General features: G+C 40.8%; 1 long non-coding RNA gene across 1 annotated transcript; it reads left to right on the forward strand.

Annotated features, from left to right (window-relative positions):
- The first annotated feature begins 10,160 nt into the window (after positions 1–10,160).
- On the forward strand, positions 10,161–11,126 carry LOC147322274 (uncharacterized). Its single transcript, XR_015130910.1, has 3 exons — positions 10,161–10,233; positions 10,319–10,430; positions 10,511–11,126. It is a non-coding gene; the product is annotated as an uncharacterized LOC147322274 (long non-coding RNA).
- The last annotated feature ends 7,778 nt before the right edge of the window (positions 11,127–18,904 follow it).

The following is an 18,904-nucleotide window of genomic DNA, read 5'->3' on the forward strand; positions in this document are numbered from 1 at the left end:
GTACTTTTGTCAAATCGATATTTTATCAGGCAGCTCCTCTGAACCTATGACAGGCCTCTGAACACCCCAGTGGGAATGGAAAAGTCTCACCAAAGGGTGCCATTAGACTGACGGGAGAAATGAACGGTCAGATTCAAAGCTTCCTTTGTGTGTAATTAAGGGAAATTATCCTTCACCATTTTGGCAGGGCAACGGGCTGATGAAAATTTGCCTCTCCTGCGGTCAAACTGACTGCAAAGTGGATACTAAATAGCACCGCTGCTGAAAGATGTGTCAGAATGACTTCTCAGACCACCTAATGTTTTAAATTGAGCTTTTCCTTTTGGTTGAGGTGACATTACAGTGACATTGAATCACGTAGCACAAATGGAGTTTGTCTTATTCAACACTTTTTACTCCAAAACTTTTTACAAAAAGAGGTTGTACACTTTTACAAATGTTTCTTCATCTGAAGGTAAATATTTGACGGGGACCTACAGGAAACAGCTTGTTGGCTTTGGCAAAAGAACGCATTAATAAAATGTTATTTGAAGACATAAGCCAAATTTAATGAATTGTTGAGCTGGGTGTTTCCCACAGTGTAGTAACCATCTGTGCAGTTTAATGGTAAGTAAATAAATCCAAAGCTTCAGTATAGGCAGCAGTGCGCACTAGCAGATGTGAGAAATGCTACTTGATATTAAAATACTGACACAGTTGTGTGTTGTCTGACTGCACACAGCATGTTTACCAGTCAGCCTGGACATTTTCACGCTGAAGGAATGAGATCAGAGCTGTATTGGTGCGTATAAACAGCTGTGCAGCATCTGCCTACCTCTAAGTAGGTGGGATTACACACAGTATGTGACAGTATGCATCTTTTGAGGTTAAAACCTTGAGTTCTGTGAGGACAATGTTAGCTAAAATACAGTTTGATTGATAGTCATACTGCAGTGATTTATATTTTCTGGTCTGGCTCTTTGTCCTTCTATGCTTATACATTGAAAACCTAAAAAAGACACAGTTACACCAGCTCTCATGTCTTTTCTCCAGAATAAATGACTTACATGAACTCCATTCCCCAATCCATCCATCTATCCATCTTGGTCCATCTTGTAACCCTCGTGCTCGGGCCCACAAGTGCCAGTCCCAAGGCAAGATGAATGTAGAGAGTTGCTCAGTGGGCATAGAGTTTTTGCCAAATCAACAGGCTGATCATCAGGTATTTTCATACCTAAATGCTCAAGTTGCAATCTAACCATCACCAACTTCAGTGCAGTTTGCCAACAGCGTGCTAACTTCGCTACTGTTGGGTAAAGGCGAGAGGGGAAAGGCATTTTTTTGACAGAGCAAGGAAGGAGAGTGGAGGTGAGAGCAGAGACTTGTAGAAATTGTGACTGATTAAAGGAGAGTTCTGGCCGATATAATGGAGAGTAGATATATCCATACCCACTGTATTAAAGTATGGAAATGCCTTGGAGAGAAAGCAGTGGACCTTTTGAACATACAGTTTAACACAAATGCATTGATTGTTAACAACAAAAGTGATGCAAAGAACTGTAACTGCAAAGATACATTTGATGAGCCATGCTGTGAAGCTTTGAGAAAGAGTTGTTTAAGCTAGGTTGAGAAGAGAGGTGTTCAGTGAGCAGAAGCATGGCTTCATGTCTCAAAGCTACAGATGCAATGTTTGTTTTGAGAGTGTTGATAGGGAAGTATAGAGAAGGCCAGAAAGAGCTGCACTGTCTTTTTGTGGATCTAGAGAAAGTATTTGATATGGTGCCAAAGGAGGAGCTGCCATACTTCATGAGGAAGTCAGGAGTGGCAGGAGTCGCTTGTAACCTTATAGTTTCAGTCACTGCCCACAGCTTGTAGCCACAGTAGAGAAATGTCGATCAACAGTTTTGCTTCCATGATCAGATATTTTTAACACAACAGACTAGTACAGTGTCATAATCAATGTAAACTCCAGGCACACTCTTCTTCCTCCACTTCCTAGCCTTAAGTAGGAACACCGCCCTCTTCCAGCTGAGATAAAGGTCGTATCCAAATTCATGGGCTGCATCCTCCTGAGGATGCATTTGTAGGCCGATTACATCACAGCAACGCGCCGAATGCTGTCCAAATTCGTAGACTCCTCCGAATGCAGCCGACAAATGCGTCCTCCTTTTCCCCGAATTTGAAGGATGGGTCGGGTGTGTCCTTCGTGGCCCACCATATCCCAGAATTCATAGCACAGCCCAGCCAAACTCCAGTTTACATGGCGGCCGCTACTAAGTTTTAAAATTACTCTTATTAATCTTTCTGGGTCACAAAATAAACTTTTAACATATTTTCAGGCGAGAATGTGAGTGTGTAAACTTCAAATATCTGCTCGGTCAAGATATCGCATATTTGCAAAAGTGCTACAACGTTTTCGGAGACGTCTGTTACCAACCAGCTCGACAGCTAGCCGGGAGCTCGAGGGTCACTGAAGCCGCCGAGAACGGCACAACTCCCGGCACATCATTTTCAGATCACCGCGGACTTTCACTACTCAGGTTAAACGTAATATATAAGTCACTTATTTTATTGTTTGGCTTTTTTCAGTGTTTTATTTGTTTGTGAGTAAATCGGTTTGGCTGAGATTAAAGGTATTAGATTAGATAAAATGAAACTTTATTAATCCCCCGGGTGGTTTTCACACAGCTGAATAAACGTCAAACAGAAAACTGATTAAACAGAACTGTAAGATGGTCGAGAATTTACGCCAGTGTCCTGTTATATTTTAGATAGCAAGGAGCAGACGGCTGAGTTTATTAAACTCCACCGAGACAGTGGTGACGCTAATCAGAAGGCTAGACCGTCCACAGCCGTTTACTTCCGGCCTACCCAACCATCTGAGGACCCGGCCCACGTAGACCGCGAAGGCCGGGTCCTCAGGAGGATGCAGCCCATGAATTTGGACATGACCAATGACATTAAGGACACTGACTTAAAAAAAGGGCTACTGTCATGGAAGTCTTGCAATCTCAGCAGCCATCTTGGAAGTGATGGTTCGTGGGTATTCTCAGACACCTGTCGAAATGAATACAAAGAGAACTGTAAGTGTAATTAGTTTAATTAGTGTCACGTGGACATAAAAACAGCATGAAGAGGATTGGCAGTCAACTCTTTTGCTTCTAAAGTTTTTGTTTCCACAAACAATTCATGCTTTCACAGTATTACAACTTCATTAATAAACTCCCAGAGAGCAGCCATTTGGCTTTTCTACCTATAAAACCCGGAGAGCAGCCAAATGGCTGGTAGGCTTTTAGCTAAGCTTTAGCTTCAGCCAAGTGGAAGCTAAATTGGCTAGTCATTCATATGTATATTAGGTTGTTACCTGGGAATTCTGGAGGGAGGGGAGTGGGGGTGTGTGATTGAGGGGGTGGGGGAGCTGCTAAAAGCTGTGCACTTCCTTTTGTGTTTCATCTTGATGCATTCTCAATCATCCAGGGAAATAAATCTCCAAAAGTCACCAACTTGGAGTGTTTCAGTTTGCCATCTTAGGGAGAAATCAACACACATGGGTGTAGGTCCTTTGTTGCTGAGATTTATTGATGAAAACTGTACAAAAAACCAACCATTTGTACACATATTTACAAATGGCCTGCTGAGTGGTGCACGGGGCATGTTCATTGGTTCATGGACCTCCCTGAACTAATGGCATTTATTGCAATTGTCATCTTGCGGGGGGTTAACAGGGTTCCATCTCTAAATGACTGCTGGTCAGCAAACCTGGGAAACCCACAGATAATTGGAACTATGGCACGAAACCGCTTCCAAGACATCACGCTAAAGCATAGGTGTTGCATGATGTCTTTCTGTGGCTGTGGATAATGGCTTGGTGTTGTCTGCTCAAAGGACATCGCTCCAAATGTCGTATTGTCTGTTCAAGTCCAGCTTTGCGACTCTAAACTGTTCTTTCTAGACAGAAAAGGCTTTCTCCCAGCAACTCTTCAAAACAAGTCATATTTGTTCAGTCTTTTCCTAATTGTACTGTCATGAACTTTGACTTTTAACATACCACCTGAGGCCTGTAGAGATATAACTCACAGCATCCAATATAAACAATACCTGTATCCCTCATTTTAAGAGGAACTCAGTCTTTCAACATACAATATTGCTGCAGCTGGTGCATCAAGACATCAACGGTAAAAGAAAGTTTTAGCCATTGAAATGCTTATGAATGACATATCTGATGCTCATGTCACTGGTTGCATCTTGAGGCTTCAAAACAGAATTTAAGAAAGCATTGTGTTATGTTCATCTTGCTAAAAGACAACTTGCTCAGATCACTGCGAAGTCAGCAGCATTTCACAGATAACCTTGATGTGTCTAAGGTTACAAAATACACCTATCTAGCCCTGGCAGAGGCTCATTTCCTTGTAGCAATAAAGGCTGCATCTGCCATTTAGACATTTTCCTCTCCAGCCCTATCTAACTGAACCAACACCAGATGTAAACCCAAACCATGAAACATTTTACAACTCCTTTGATGAAGAGAAAGAAGTCCATAGATAACAAGTCCATAGTACAGAGCCTTTACCTTGGCTGTGAGGATCCTCTTGATGCTCTCTCCATTGAGAACATTTTGCAGTTTTCATTTTTAGACTGCATACTCAATAACAGCCGCAGAAACTATCGTGGGAATCTTTTCATATTTCATGAGCACTCTTGCTGGAAATCAAGTTGTAATCCAGCTGCCTGCGAAAGAAATACAACTACTGTTGTTGCTTCCTTTATTTTCTTCCTCCAAGGCTTACAAAAAGGTGTTATTTCATCAGTGCCATTTTTTTTGTAAACACAGGTTTGTCAGAACCCCAGCACACCACCTCCACCACCGTGGTTGCCACACTGACTGATTTCTTTTGTCTTCCCAACAATACCGCCTTTGGCATTTTGATCAGAGCTTCAAGGTCCCTGATGCCCGAGCTTATGTTAAAAGCAGCAAGAGAAAGGAAGTCCAATTAGTTTTCCTTTCTCTTCTCATAATTCATTTTCAATCAAACAAAAGACTCTGTATAAAAAAGAAGAGGATAACATCAGATTATGTACAGCTGCAGCTGAATACGTTTGTGAAGCCTTTAGAAGAAACCAGGATTTCTGCATTGATTCCTCGTATAATGTGGTGTGATATTAACAACAGCAGACAAACGATCTGACTAAATAATGACACAAACTGTGAAACCCACTGAGTAATCAAAGTGCCAGATGGAAAAAGTAACAACTTCCATCAGAAACTGGAGACTTGCACAAAAAGATTTCATTTTTTTTGTATCATTCCTCCAAAAACTGTTTCAGCTCTTCAGCATTTTGTTTTAGTGATTTGATTGTAAAGCCCTCGTCAGAAGCCTGTATTACGATGAAGCAGGATTTAGGCTTATTCAGGTAACATTAGGGTTAACCCTGCTTTCTCAGTATTACAAGTTCAACCTGCTCCCAAACAGGTAAGCTTCAAGATTAGCCACAAAATCACCATCTACTGACCGGTCAGTTTTCCAGAAAAAAGTGTCAGTATTGTTGGATGATCCCTCAGACCTCTGTGCATGGATAATGTACATTTCAGGTTATTTTTTTTAATGATTAAAATGCCTTTCTATTTCCCTGATGAATATAAGCAATAAATATAGATTCTTATAGATGCAAACTATTTTATAGCAATTTTAAAGCACTATATGTATTCATATCAATTGTACAACAGAGCAGCTACACTCACTGGATACAAGTGACACCTTGTTACTACCTAGTTTGTTGAGTTTTACCTTGAGAACTGCCTTAATTATTCATAGTATAGATTCAAAAAGGTGCTGGAAACATTCCTTTGAGACTTTAGTTCATATTGACATGAAGCCATCATACAGTTGCTGTCGATTTGTTGGTTGCACATTTGTGATGAGTATTCCATAACATTCTATGGAGGTCGTTTGAGTACAGGGAATTTCTTTAATAGTTTAAGAAACCAGTTTGAGATGATTTGAGCTCCATGCTTTCATGAAATTCGTGCCAAATTTTGACTCTACCATCATAAAGTTGCAGAAAAAAGAAAAACCGAGATTCATCAGATCAGATAATGTTTTTGGTGAGCCTACGCCATCTCGAGCATCAGTCTTCTGTTCTTACCTGACAGAAGTCTGGTCTTCAGCTGCCTCACCCCTCTGACATCAACAAGGCATTTTCATCCACGGAACTACCGCCGACTGCAAGTGTTCATTTTTTACAATAAATTTTGATTTATATTTAATCATAGTCTCTTGACACTATACGTTTATATTTTTTAGTTTTAGTAGACTAAATCTGAAGTTGATTAAGTTCACTAAAAGTAAAGTGTTTGGTGTGTTTTTACCTGTGCGAGTTGTTCCACAGTTTCCAAATATATTTTGCTTGACATCAAATGCGAAATGTGTCCACGTGTCTAATCTTCTCTCCCTTCAAACCTTTAACATGTTTTCGTATTTTCATGAGAAACAGGGAGCATGGAAGCTAGCTGCATCGCTTGCAGGGTGCAGATTAAATGAGCACATCTAACCCTACTGCACAATGAGATTACTTGGATCACTTCCTAACTTGTGCCATTTTCCACAAAATTTAATTAGTTCTGATTGGATCTCCTTTCACCTGAATGTTCTCACTCAAGTGTCAATACATTTCATCATAGTTTTTGTCCGTGTTCGTCAGTTTTTATTTGGGTATCATTTTCTTTTCATCAGAAAAACGAAGATTGTTGACAAAAACTATGACAAAAATTATTGTTCGACAAAATTAATACTGCTGTTAACCATGGAGATGGTTCTAGGTGTATGTGGAAAATCCAAGCAGATCAGTGGCAGATGGCCGCGCCTCCCTGAGCCTGGTTCTGCTGGAGGTTTCTTCCTGTTAAAAGATTTTTCCTTCCAACTGTCGCCAAAGTGCTTGCTCATAGGGGGTCATATGATTGTTGGGTTTTTCTCTGTATGTATTATTGTAAGGTCTACCTCTATAAAGCACCTTTAGGTGACTGATGTTGTGATTTGGTGCTGTATAAATAAAATTGAATTAAACTGAATCAGCAGTTTTTGAAATACTCACATCAGCCCGTCTGGCACCATGTTCAAAGACACTTAAATTGCCTTTTTTCCGATTTTATGATGGTACTTAAATTGAATTGTCCTGCAATGTGATTGGCTAGTAAAACATTTGAAAAGTTAAACACATATAATAACGTGTCTGATGAGTTGATTTGTACTTAAATCACATTTGCACAACCTACCTTTGAATTCTCTGATTATATTTATTCATTACTTGCTCTCAGACTGTTAAATGCTACCAAGGCTGCAGCTGTAAGAAAAAAACTGAAACTGTCTTGGACATTAAATGAATATTTTCACCATTATAGTCCTTCAGCTTCTCCTGAGTCTCAAACAGAGCTGTGATACTTACTCTTTCCTTTCACGTTGGGTATTTTTGCCTAGTTTCCTTCCTAGCTTCACACTAAACTTTATTAATATATTAGGTCTTTTCCCATCTTACTGACTAAATGTTTTTAAACCACACGCACATATTGATACAACACTTTAGCATGTATAAACTACTGTTCAGTCTTTTCCCTAACACACAAACTTGCACTCTTAAGCTCTTCTTATTTTTTTTTTTCTTTTTAGAGTTTTTATCTTCCTTTGTAAAAACCAGCTGGTCCGCTCTCAGGATACTCACCAGACAAAACAACTAAAGGCAAACATTTATTAGGCCAGTGGCAAAAATCCTAAAAGGCTGAATGAAGCCCCAAAGAAATTAAAAAAAAGAAAAAGAAAAAAGAAACACAATTCAAAAGAAGAGGCACAATAAACGAGAGGTGGGCTACAGGAACACAATGAGAAAGTACAACAGACAAGACAAACACAGGAGGGGAAGCAGGAATTCATGGAATACTAATTAGGGGAACAAGATGGACGTGAGGACAAAAACACAGCAGGAAACCTAACAGCAGGTGAAAACTACAATATCTGGGAAGAACAGGACATCACAGAGGAGGGAAAGGCAGAAACCAGAACTAGTAAGCAAAGGACAAATAACACAAATACACTACATCTTCTGTTTACTGTTGTTGTATTTATATTTATTCTTATTTTATGTTCAGCACTGCTTGGCTGAGTTAACCTTCTGTCACAGCGGGGCGCACCGATTGTGTTTACGTGAGGACGCAGACGCTGACAGAGGAATGCAGTTTGAACAAAAAGCGATCCTTTAGTTGGATGATGGCAGGAGTTAAACATGAAACACTGTGAAACAAACACTATGAAACTCTATGACTGACTCTGACTATGGCGGAGAGAACAGACAACCTGACGATGACACACAGAGAACACAGGACTTAAATTCACACAGGAGGCGATCAGGGGAAGTGGGAACACAATAAGTGGGGAAACAGCTGATTGACATGAACCTAATGACAGGACAGGGGAAGTGAAACTAAATACAATGAACAAATAACACAAGACTGCTTCACAATAAAACAGGAAACATGGAGAAAAATACAATAATCAATGAAATAAAACTAAAAAACACACAACACTGGGTCGCAAACCCAGTACCATGACACCCAGTTGATCGTTTGCTCTGGTCCGAATGAGTTGATGAGTTTGGAAACTTGTAGCTTTCCCTGTGATTAGTTTCTAAACCCAAGTAAACTCCTAGCGAAACAAAATGCAAACCAGTGGCTCATTGGCCAGATGTGCCTGGGCGGGACCAACAACAGCTGCTGTGTTCTGGACTCTGGATAAAAAGAACTGAAGCTCATCATGACCCTCATTAAAATTAAATCAAAACAGAAATAATCCAAACTTAAAGGCCACAAAGAAAAGAAAAATGTGACAATGAAAATTGTTTCATCCACTGACCTCTGGTAAGAGTGAAGTTCTACACTTGTCTTTTCCTGTGTTTAAAAAAATAAAAGAAATGACTGATAGAATTTTGAATTCATTGTTCCTTCAGAAAGTCCAGATTGAGACTGGAAAGAGGCCCAAACTTGCCAACAGTGTTCTAAATGTTCCCTCATCTGTCCTTTGATTTCACCTTGATTGGTAAGATTGCACTCTCTGTGTGATCTTTCAAGGATACTTACTCACAGGAAGAGCAGCAATAATCCTGAATTCCCTCCATTTGTAGAAATTTTACCCTATTTGAAATTTAGTACTAAGGTCTTTGGAGATGCTTCTGTAGCCTCTCTTTCATATTTCATACAAAGACTGCACTCCTTTTGTGCACACTTTGTATGCGTGTTATTTATAGGGAGGCCACCTCAGTAACACACACTTCCACTCTCATTTTCTTAACTTGAACATCTGCCCCCAAGTAAATTTTGAAAAAGTCATTAGCTTAACAGGTTGTACATTTTTCATCCTGGGCCCTGTTTCAGGAAGCCGGTTTAGTGGAAAAACTGAGTAAGTATACCCTGAGTTAACGAAAACTCTGGGTTTTCGGTTTCAGAAAGCGAGTTCAGATGAAGCCTCAGTGAGTCACTATGACGACACACTCCGTGAAGCTAACCTGCCCCCTAGCAGGTTTACTACAACTAACCCTGACTGTCTCCGCCCCTTTGTCGGAAACCTGACAGTAGGAAGTGTCGGACATGGCGTGCCCCTTCCTTGAAGAGCCAGTAGATCGTGAAGCCCAAATTCTCCGCAGAGCTCTCCGCTGGGAGAGAGTGATTAGAGCGCGTTTGGACATTTTATCATTTCCTGATGATTTTCTGTGTGAACGTCACCGTTTCTCAGCACAATCTATAATTTATTTGGATAACATCCTCAGGCCATATATTACGCATGTGACACATCGCGGACATGCTCTCAGTTCATTACATATTATTTGTATCGCACTTCGGTTTTTTGCAAACGGGAGCTTTCTGTATAATATTGGTGACGCTGAGCACGTTTCCAAGGCTACCGTCTGTCGGGCAGTCAGGAATGTTACAGTTGCACTGAAACGTCTCCTGTACTCGTCTGTGGTGTTCCCCGGTCATAGACCCACAAGATTTATCAAAGAGGGATGCCACAAAATTGCAGGTATCAGGATGACCAAAACTTAATTTATGATGTGGTGATACTTGGACTACTACTTAAATTTTACATTTATTTTCACGGTTCCCAGGCAAAATCAGTAGGCTGTACAGATGGCACTCACATTCCAATCATTGCTCCTTCAGTAAATGAAGGAGACTATGTGAACAGGAAGTCTTTCCACAGCATTAATGTACAGGTACATAGTTCCCTGTAGCATTTCAAACTAACAAATTATTTCATTATAGTAATGGATGCTAATTTGTGTTCTCTGCACTGTGAAGATCATATGTGATGCTGCCAACATTATCACAAATGTGGAAGCCAAGTGGCCAGGCTCTGTCCATGACTCACAAATATTCCGTGAATGTACACTGAGCACAAAATTTGGACATGGTGAGTTGAGAATACTGTAAAATATATAAAGACCAATTGCTTCAGGGACATTTGAACTGAAGTGTATCCTTCTGTCTTAGGAGAGTTCACTGGCTACTTGCTTGGTGATAGGGGGTATCCATGTTTACCCTATTTGCTTACCCCTTACTCTGACCCTGAACCGGGCCCACAGCAGCGATATAATCTGGCTCATTGCAGGACAAGAGCCAGAATTGAAATGACTATCGGAATGCTTAAGGCCCGGTTCCAGTGCCTGCAAAGACTCAGGGTCACCCCAGAAAGGGCATGTGACATTATTGTGGCATCTGTGATTCTTCACAACATTGCCACAATTAGAGGAGAACACTGTCCTTCTGAACCAAACATCAGCAGTGATCCAAACCATGAACATCCTGACCCTCCCACGGACATACAAGATGGAAGTGCAGTCAGAGACACCATATGTCACAATCATTTCTTTTGACCCATCACCTCAACATGTTGAAAGACGAAAAAACAGATTTTTTGTTCAACTGGCTTTATTGGTCGCCTGTATTTCCTGTACACAAAGTATTAAAAGATGTAAACCTCATAAAGTGTCTCTGTTGCTTCCTCCTCTGTAACAGCTGTCAATGTTTCTTCATTATTTTCCTGTAGTAAAGAAATAAACAACATTGCTGTTCTACTGTAAACTCATATAATCTGTGGAGTATTACTCACAACTGCATGTTGGTCTGGCTCAACAGGAGGCTGCACCAGATGCAGTACACCATCACCATCAACTGATAGAATATGAGGTTTATACAGGTCACTTATGACTTACAAGGGACCAAATGGCAATTAACAAACATACCAATCACCTTACACTTCATTGTCATTATGCTCTCAAAGACAACCAAGGCTGAGGGAAGGCAAAATCAGTAGGAAAATAACTTCACTACAAAATAATCCATTATGGTAAAGAGTTTATCAAATGAATGAGTAGCACTGCAAAGGTGACTGTGAAGAAAGGATGTATGCACATCATGTATTATTTTGAATTTACCCCTTATGTAGGCACTTGTGTCTTGCGGGGTTATTGCCTCAGAGGATGTCCCCGCAGAGATGCCTTCGGCCACAGGGCGCCCACTGTTTTGGCTGAGGGCCAACTGCTCAGCCTCTGTGAGTGGTGGTGGTGGAGGACCCCCACCTGTTTTTCGGGCCTCCGCTTTTTTTCTGTTGGCTATAACGGGCCACATTTGAGCATACAGAGTAAGCAAATATGTACTTGTAATGTGCTCAGATAATTTCAATAAGTGCTTACAGAAAGAAAATTAATGTAGCCTCTAACTGCAATTGATTTACATCGGACAAACAGACCAAGCACTATGGCTCATAATACAATTACACCTTACCTGTTTGGACTATATTTTTATATTTCATTTTTACTTGCTGCCAGGAACGTTTGGGGCCTGTTGGGTTGCACCTGCGCTCACATCACGTCACAAAATAAAATGTATAAAATAACAAATAAAATAACATATGATAAAATAACGTGTTAAATGGGTGGAAATCCCTAGATCAATGTTTAAATTAACACTCACGCATTGACTCTGTCGGCTATGTTTTGCCATGCATGCTCCCTTTCTTTTGCAGCTGTGGCTGTGTTACTTTTTTCCGCGGAATTTGCATGTTATCGGCATATGCTGCCATCAGAATTTCGGCCTCAAGCGCTGTGAAATACATTGACCGCGCCTTCTTTCCCTCCGTCTCCATGGTGACTCGCTTAATCTGTGCTCCGCTTATCAGGGCTTTATGTATCCTCGTCCGCGCGCTTCACTTGGGGTTAAAGCAACTCCGCGTTGATTGAACTAATTGTTATCAGCCTTTCTGAAACCGAATATTCCGAGTTGGACAGTTCGGGGTTACTCAACCCTGAGTATCGTTTTTCACTCTGAGTTTTCTAAACCGGCTTCCTGAAACAGGGCCCTGGACTCTGAATGATTACTCAATTTGTGAAATAAAGATATAAAAGTTGCCGCTGTTAATGAGGCACTGAAATCCGGGCAATATCAAACCTTTTCTTACATTTGTATGTGACTATAGCCCATCCCAGCTCTAAAATGACTTGCACTGACACCTGCAGTGAGGAGCTCTGTGTTGGTATTATTTCACAGCATTACTATTTGTTGCAATTTATCGGTCTACTGTGTAGTGGGGGGTTGCTTTTCCCCCACAGGAAGCCTGGGGATTTCTACACTGAACAAATTACATTAAAGAACTCAGTTATTTTTTGCTAAAGCTTTTAAATACAGGAATTTGAGCCAGATAATAATTTCCCCAGGAGCCTGGATCAAATCCAACTTTAAAACAATAGAAGACACACTTGTGTAACTGCACAGAGAGGTTAAATGCATTTATAGAAAAGTGCTATATTTTTGAAGTTTGGATTTGATTGCTGCAAAGCAACAGGTTTCAGCTGGCCTGCATCATTTGTGTGCTTTTTCAGGCACTTTGAATTATGAAAGACTTATATTGACTTAGATGTTGAAAACTGGTAAGATGGAAATGTTATCAGCCGTTCCACCGTGATGAATGTGTGTGAGTGTTATTATTTTTTATTGAATACAACGCAACATATTAATTTGCAGCTGCAATATGGTTTTAGCAGGGTTTACAATCCAGGATGTATTTGCAGGTTATTTTAATGAGGATAAAAATTCAATCATGACTTCTTATAGTGAAAATACAGGAGCACGCTGGACAAACATATGCTGAGTAAAAAAAACAAAGTGCAACAATCCCGTCTTTTATGAATTTGCATTGTAAATATGTTCCTTTCAGTCCTTAAAAACATGAAATCTTCAAAGGAAGATGAAATTAAAGTGCTCTTTTTGGCTCAGTTAAGCTTAACAATTATTTAGAGATGGAAGCACAAACTTCGCATGCACTTTCTTGACTTCTCTAATTGAAGGAGAGAAATTGGCTTGTTATGATTCAGTGCAAAGAGTAGACCCAACAAAAGAAAGACTAAACAGAACTTAATGGCAACAGAAAGTACAGCATGAAACTGGCAAGACAGTCCCAAACTGAAATAATTCACAAAAACTAAAAGAAGCACCAAAAACAGCAAGCTTACAAAAGCACTGGGAGTACATGAATTTAACAGGATGTTAAACAGAGGGGGAGACACAGGTGGGAACAATTAAGGTAAACCAGATGATCAGAAAAAGGTGGATAAGGAAAAAAGGCAGGAAGTAAAAAAGAAAAAGAAAATAGAAAATAAAAAAAACATTCACAGTAGACGTGCCAAACAGAAAGACATGAGAACAGAGGGCAGCAGAAAAGTGAAAAAGTAGAAACAAAAGAGGTACTTGCTCAGGAGAGTGATTGGCTTGCTGAATACAGGTCTGTATAAACCTGATATAAATCTGCCCACTTGTAGATGTGCTCAGTCTTCTGTGAAAATGCAATGACAAACCAGAAAATGAGGCGCTGTCCTTCGAGGTTGAAGTTGTCAAAGTAATTGTTCAGCTGGTTTTCTCTGAAGCTAGCATGAGAAGAAGCTCTGAAATTGTTTTATTGCGGGAAAATGAGTACAGTCCTCTTGATCTTCCACGTTATAAAAGTCTCCAACTCCTGCTGGAGAGACTTGAACAGTTGTTACCAAATAATCCCACACAGAGTCCACTCATTTTAAGCAAACGGCAATCTCCGGTTCAAGGTGTTGACCAAAACGTTATTTTATAAACAGCCTTTAATTAGCAGTGATAGCATGGCAACCTACTGTACCATAATATCCTTTTTTTTTTCCATCTTTCAGAAACGGATGTAACTGGCCTCATGGTTCGTCTGTTGTGCCAAGAATATTTTTTCTTTTTCGTTTAATGTTGCAGTGCAAACGTAAGTCTTTAAAACTGCATCAACTTCTGTCGGGAATTCTTAAAGCAGGCAATGCTGATGGGATAAGGAAGTGGATATGTTTCATCACTGAATTTATTACCTCTCCATGTTGGAGAATAGGGGTAGATTACACTGATGGATAATACATCTGGGTTATCCTGTCTTATAAGATGCACCTCTTTTCTTTTCCTGTTATCGGAAGGTCTTTCAGGATCCCGTATACTCTTGAGTGTTCCACTCCCACTCATGTGTGTTGGAAGTGCTGTGTCCTCAGTGAAGCATTTCATCTAATATACAACAAAAGCTGAGCATTGTCATTAGTTGATTCATCGGCCTCCAGAGCTATGTAAGGTGCACTCTAAAAAGCATCATCAAGCAATGGCTGCACATCCTGTGCTGATATTTTTGTTCTTTTTGTGGCTGAAATGGGGATTTTGTTAATGTTTTCACAGTTCATATCTTTTCTGTTTTTCATAACAGTCTCCAAGCACTGCTTTACTATTTCCCTATCAGTAAAGGTCTTCTTATATAGTCCTAAAATTCATGTTATTTGCAGCAGACACTTGTGTGTTTGTCCTGTGAGGGAAAAATTGTGGCCCTTTGAAGAAGACTCACATTGGCCTTGGAAGCAGCTGAAGATTCACTTACAGACTCACTTTTAACCAGTTTGATGGTGCATGATATATGTATTCTGTTTCATGCTTTTGTCTTCTGTGTTTTCTTTCACGCTGGTTTTTACTGTAGAGCATTTTGTGTGGGTTTTTTTTTCACCTATGAAAAATGCTGCATAAGTAAAATAAACTTTATAATTTATTTTTTGACTGTTGCCCTTCAGTTTCTTCGAAGTATCTATGTCTAGCCTCAGTGTGAAAATTATTATTTGCACAATTACAAACAAGCATTTCGTTCTCATAGAGTGCAGAAGGAATAAATGTTTCTTTTTTTCTCTGTTTATCTTACATACAGTTGTTAATAACTGCACATGTTTTCATGTTTAGTTACTTTTTCTCATACTACAGTATGCACAGGACACGACACTGCAGAGAGGGAAGCATTTACAGTGGCTATAAAACATTGTTGCAATGTCAAAGTACAGTAATATCCTCATCACTGGTACACTTCACATTTAAGCTTCCTTTCAAATTACTATGATTTACTTGGTCCCAAACAAAGTCCAGCTGTTCTCAGCTGACCTTTATGACAGCTATAATACAGTTAACTTGATCATAAACACACCAGTTTAACAGATTCTTAAACAAAGGTGACTTCTTTATCTTCAAAGAAAGGAAATTCTGCTAAAAACTCACCAAGAGTTTGTCCACATTGCTAAATTTTGGGGATAATATTTCAGTACAACACAATATAATACCCCCCCACCCCCCACCCCCCACCCCCCCCCACCCCCCAAAAAACAAAAAAAACCCAGCATAATAATTACAAACTTAACAACCAAAACTGATCGTTAATAACCTTCATCTCTGCAAGATTTATTGCATGCTCGCCATATTAGACAGCATTTGTTTCAGTTAGCTGAACATAATAAAGTGGAAACTCTCTTTAAGCCTTAAAGCTGCACTGATCAATATATAATATTAACAAACTGACTGATAGGTATGAGTAATGTTAAAGAGTTGCTCGTAGTGTGAAACCCACAGGGGATTATCAATAGACCTCACAGTGTGGAGCAACATTAAGGCTTATTATTTTGGTTTCCTCACCGAACTTATTGGAGCTTCACAAACAAAAAATAAACAAAACATACAACTAAAGGGAAAGTAAGTCCCTAAATCAAATCTATAAATGTACCTTTGTATTAGTCATCCTTTCATCCATCCATCCATTCATTCATCTAGATGAATTTGGTGTGAGTTATATGATTTTGGAGATAATGCAACCACTCCCAACAATTATGTAATCACCACACATGGAGGATGTTTATTCATTTTTTAAACCTTTGTTTTTTTGGTGATTCATACTTTTCCCAGCAGCTGAAGCCATAATGTCAGCATCTTCAGTGTCTCAGCATCCTATTTTACTCAATAAATAAAAAAAACAAGAGCAGCAGATCTAGACCGAGATATCTTTGAATGCCTGCGCTCCTCTCTCTAAGTCTGATCCAAGAGGAAACTCTCCCAAACCTTACCCGTTACCCTTAATTTCATGACCATTGGTCATGTATCTGGGATCTAGATGGACTGGTAAATCAAGAGCTTTACCTCACCTTCGGCTCAGCTCTCTCTTCACCATGGCAGTCTGGCACAACACCCACATTACTGCTAACACCGTCCCAGTCTGACAGTACTCACGATACAATTTCCTATCAGTTATGAAAAACTTCCCAAGATACTTGGGAGCCCACAGGAGTGAATCCAAACATTTACATACCATTTATTAGCTTTATGTATAAAAATACAGAAGTGTGGTAAAATCCTAATGTATCCTGTGGTGTGTTTATAGCTATTTCTACAGCCCCCAAAACATCAATTAATCGACCTTTAATAGTTTCTTATTGAACAGTAGCATTCAGAACTGGCATCACATATTTGTAAGAAGTGGAATTACCTTCTGAAGTCATTCCCACTAGTGTGCAAAATTCCCCCTAAGGGCCAAATAAACTCATCTGGAATATCTCTGTAGAAAACTTGGCAATTGCTACATACAACAGACTATATAAAGAACAGCTTCTGAGGGTCCCTCAGTATTTAGATTATTGTATTTTGGTCTGCTTTTATTAATTACCACACCATTTCACAGTACTTGTTCTCCCCATTCGCTGTATAATAAACATCATCCATTTGAATTTCTCTTCTCCTCACAGTTGCACCCTAAGTCTATCTTCTTATCATGTTTGGAGAGGGAGAAAGATAGCAGGCTGAAAAGTCTAAGCCAATCAGTGTTACTCGGTTCCTTGCAGGATGTTCACTACAAGGTAGCCCGGAAAGCTGACAGAGCCAATCATCGCCAAAAGACCACGCATACCGCCGGAAACTTCCCCCTCCCTATTTTGAAGCAGGCACCTCGTCATCTCATATTAGCCCCCTGCAAGGAGAAAAGACGTGCACGCACGCACCCCCAACCCGGAGTCATCTGGCATCAAGCTCTATCTGAGAGCTTTCATGAGCCAAATCAACACGCCGCACCTCTTCAGCCCCGGAGGCGAATACTGTACCTCCTCTGAATTACTTTGTCAGATGTTCATACTGCCTCAGAACAGGTAATGTCACTCCTGAGATCATCCAGCAAGTCTTTCATGTCATCATGAAAGACAATTTCCACCGTAATGTGAAGTGTGCTACCAGAGGAGATAGAACGTTGGACCAGGTGTACACCAACATGGCGAATCCGTACAGAGCCCAGGCTTATCCCCACCTGGGTCTGTCAGACCATCTCTCCCTTCTGCTACACCCAATATACACACAAAAGATCAGGAAGGCGGCCGGGCCGGATGGAGTGCTGGGCCGGGTGCTAAAAGACTGTGCTGCGGACCTGGCGGACGTCTTCACCTCTATATATAACACCTCGTTGTCCTGTTCACTGGTACCATCCTGTTTCAAAGCAGCAACCATCGTTCCCATCCCAAAACAGTCAAATGTCACATGTCTGAACGATTTCAGACCTGTGGCACTCACCCCCATTCCCGCCAAATGCCTGGAGAGACTGGTCATTAAACACATCAGAGCTGCTTTTCCACCATCCCTGGACTCGCACCAGTTTGCATACAGGGAGAACCGGTCAACCGAGGATGCGATCGCCACAGTGCTGCACACATTACTGAAGCACTTGGAACACAGGAACACCTATGCACGGCTCCTCTTTGTAGACTACAGCTCGGCTTTTAATACCATCCGGCCATACAAACTCCGTCCCAAACTCCACCAACTGGGACTTAACTCCTCTCTGTGCAACTGGATTGTGGACTTCCTCACTAACCGTAGACAGAGTGTCAGAGTGGGTAAGAACACCTCTTCCACCCTTGTGGTCAACACCGGTGCCCCTCAGGGGTGTGTTCTGAGCCCTCTGCTATACACTCTCTTCACCCATGACTGTATTTCCTCCTGCGCGTCCAATCTCATTGTTAAGTTTGCAGATGACACTACAGTGCTCGGACTTATATCCAACAATGATGAGACAAACTATAGGACAGAGGTGCAACAGCTAGAGTCATGGTGCCACGACAATAACTTGGTCTTAAACACCAAAAAGACCAAGGAGATCATTGTAGATTTCCGGAAGAGGGGTCATAACAACCATCTGCCTCTCTTCATTGGCAGTGAGGCGGTGGAGAGGGTGAGCAGTTTTAAATTCTTGGGGGTAACTGTGACCGAGGACCTGTCCTGGGGCAACCATATCACCTCAGTTGTACGGAAGGCCCAACAGCGCCTCTACTACCTGAGGAGACTGCGGAGCGCACACATTCCCAGATCTCTGATGTTGAACTTCTACAACTGTGCCATCAGCAGCGTTCTGACGTATGGATTTCTAGTGTGGTTCCCCAGCTGCACCAAGGCCGATCAGCAAGCACTCCAGCGGGTGGTGAAAGAAGCTGGCAGAATTATTGGAACAAGTCTGCCAGAGATCAGTAATATCTTCCCCACTCGCTGTCTGAGGAGGGT

The sequence above is a fragment of the Aulonocara sp. 'chitande type north' Nkhata Bay genome, linkage group LG9, assembly GCF_057382095.1.
Source record: "Aulonocara sp. 'chitande type north' Nkhata Bay isolate Kocher_YH1m ecotype deep benthic linkage group LG9, A_spYH_male_GT1.1, whole genome shotgun sequence".
Classification (NCBI taxonomy): Eukaryota; Metazoa; Chordata; class Actinopteri; order Cichliformes; family Cichlidae; genus Aulonocara; species Aulonocara sp. 'chitande type north' Nkhata Bay.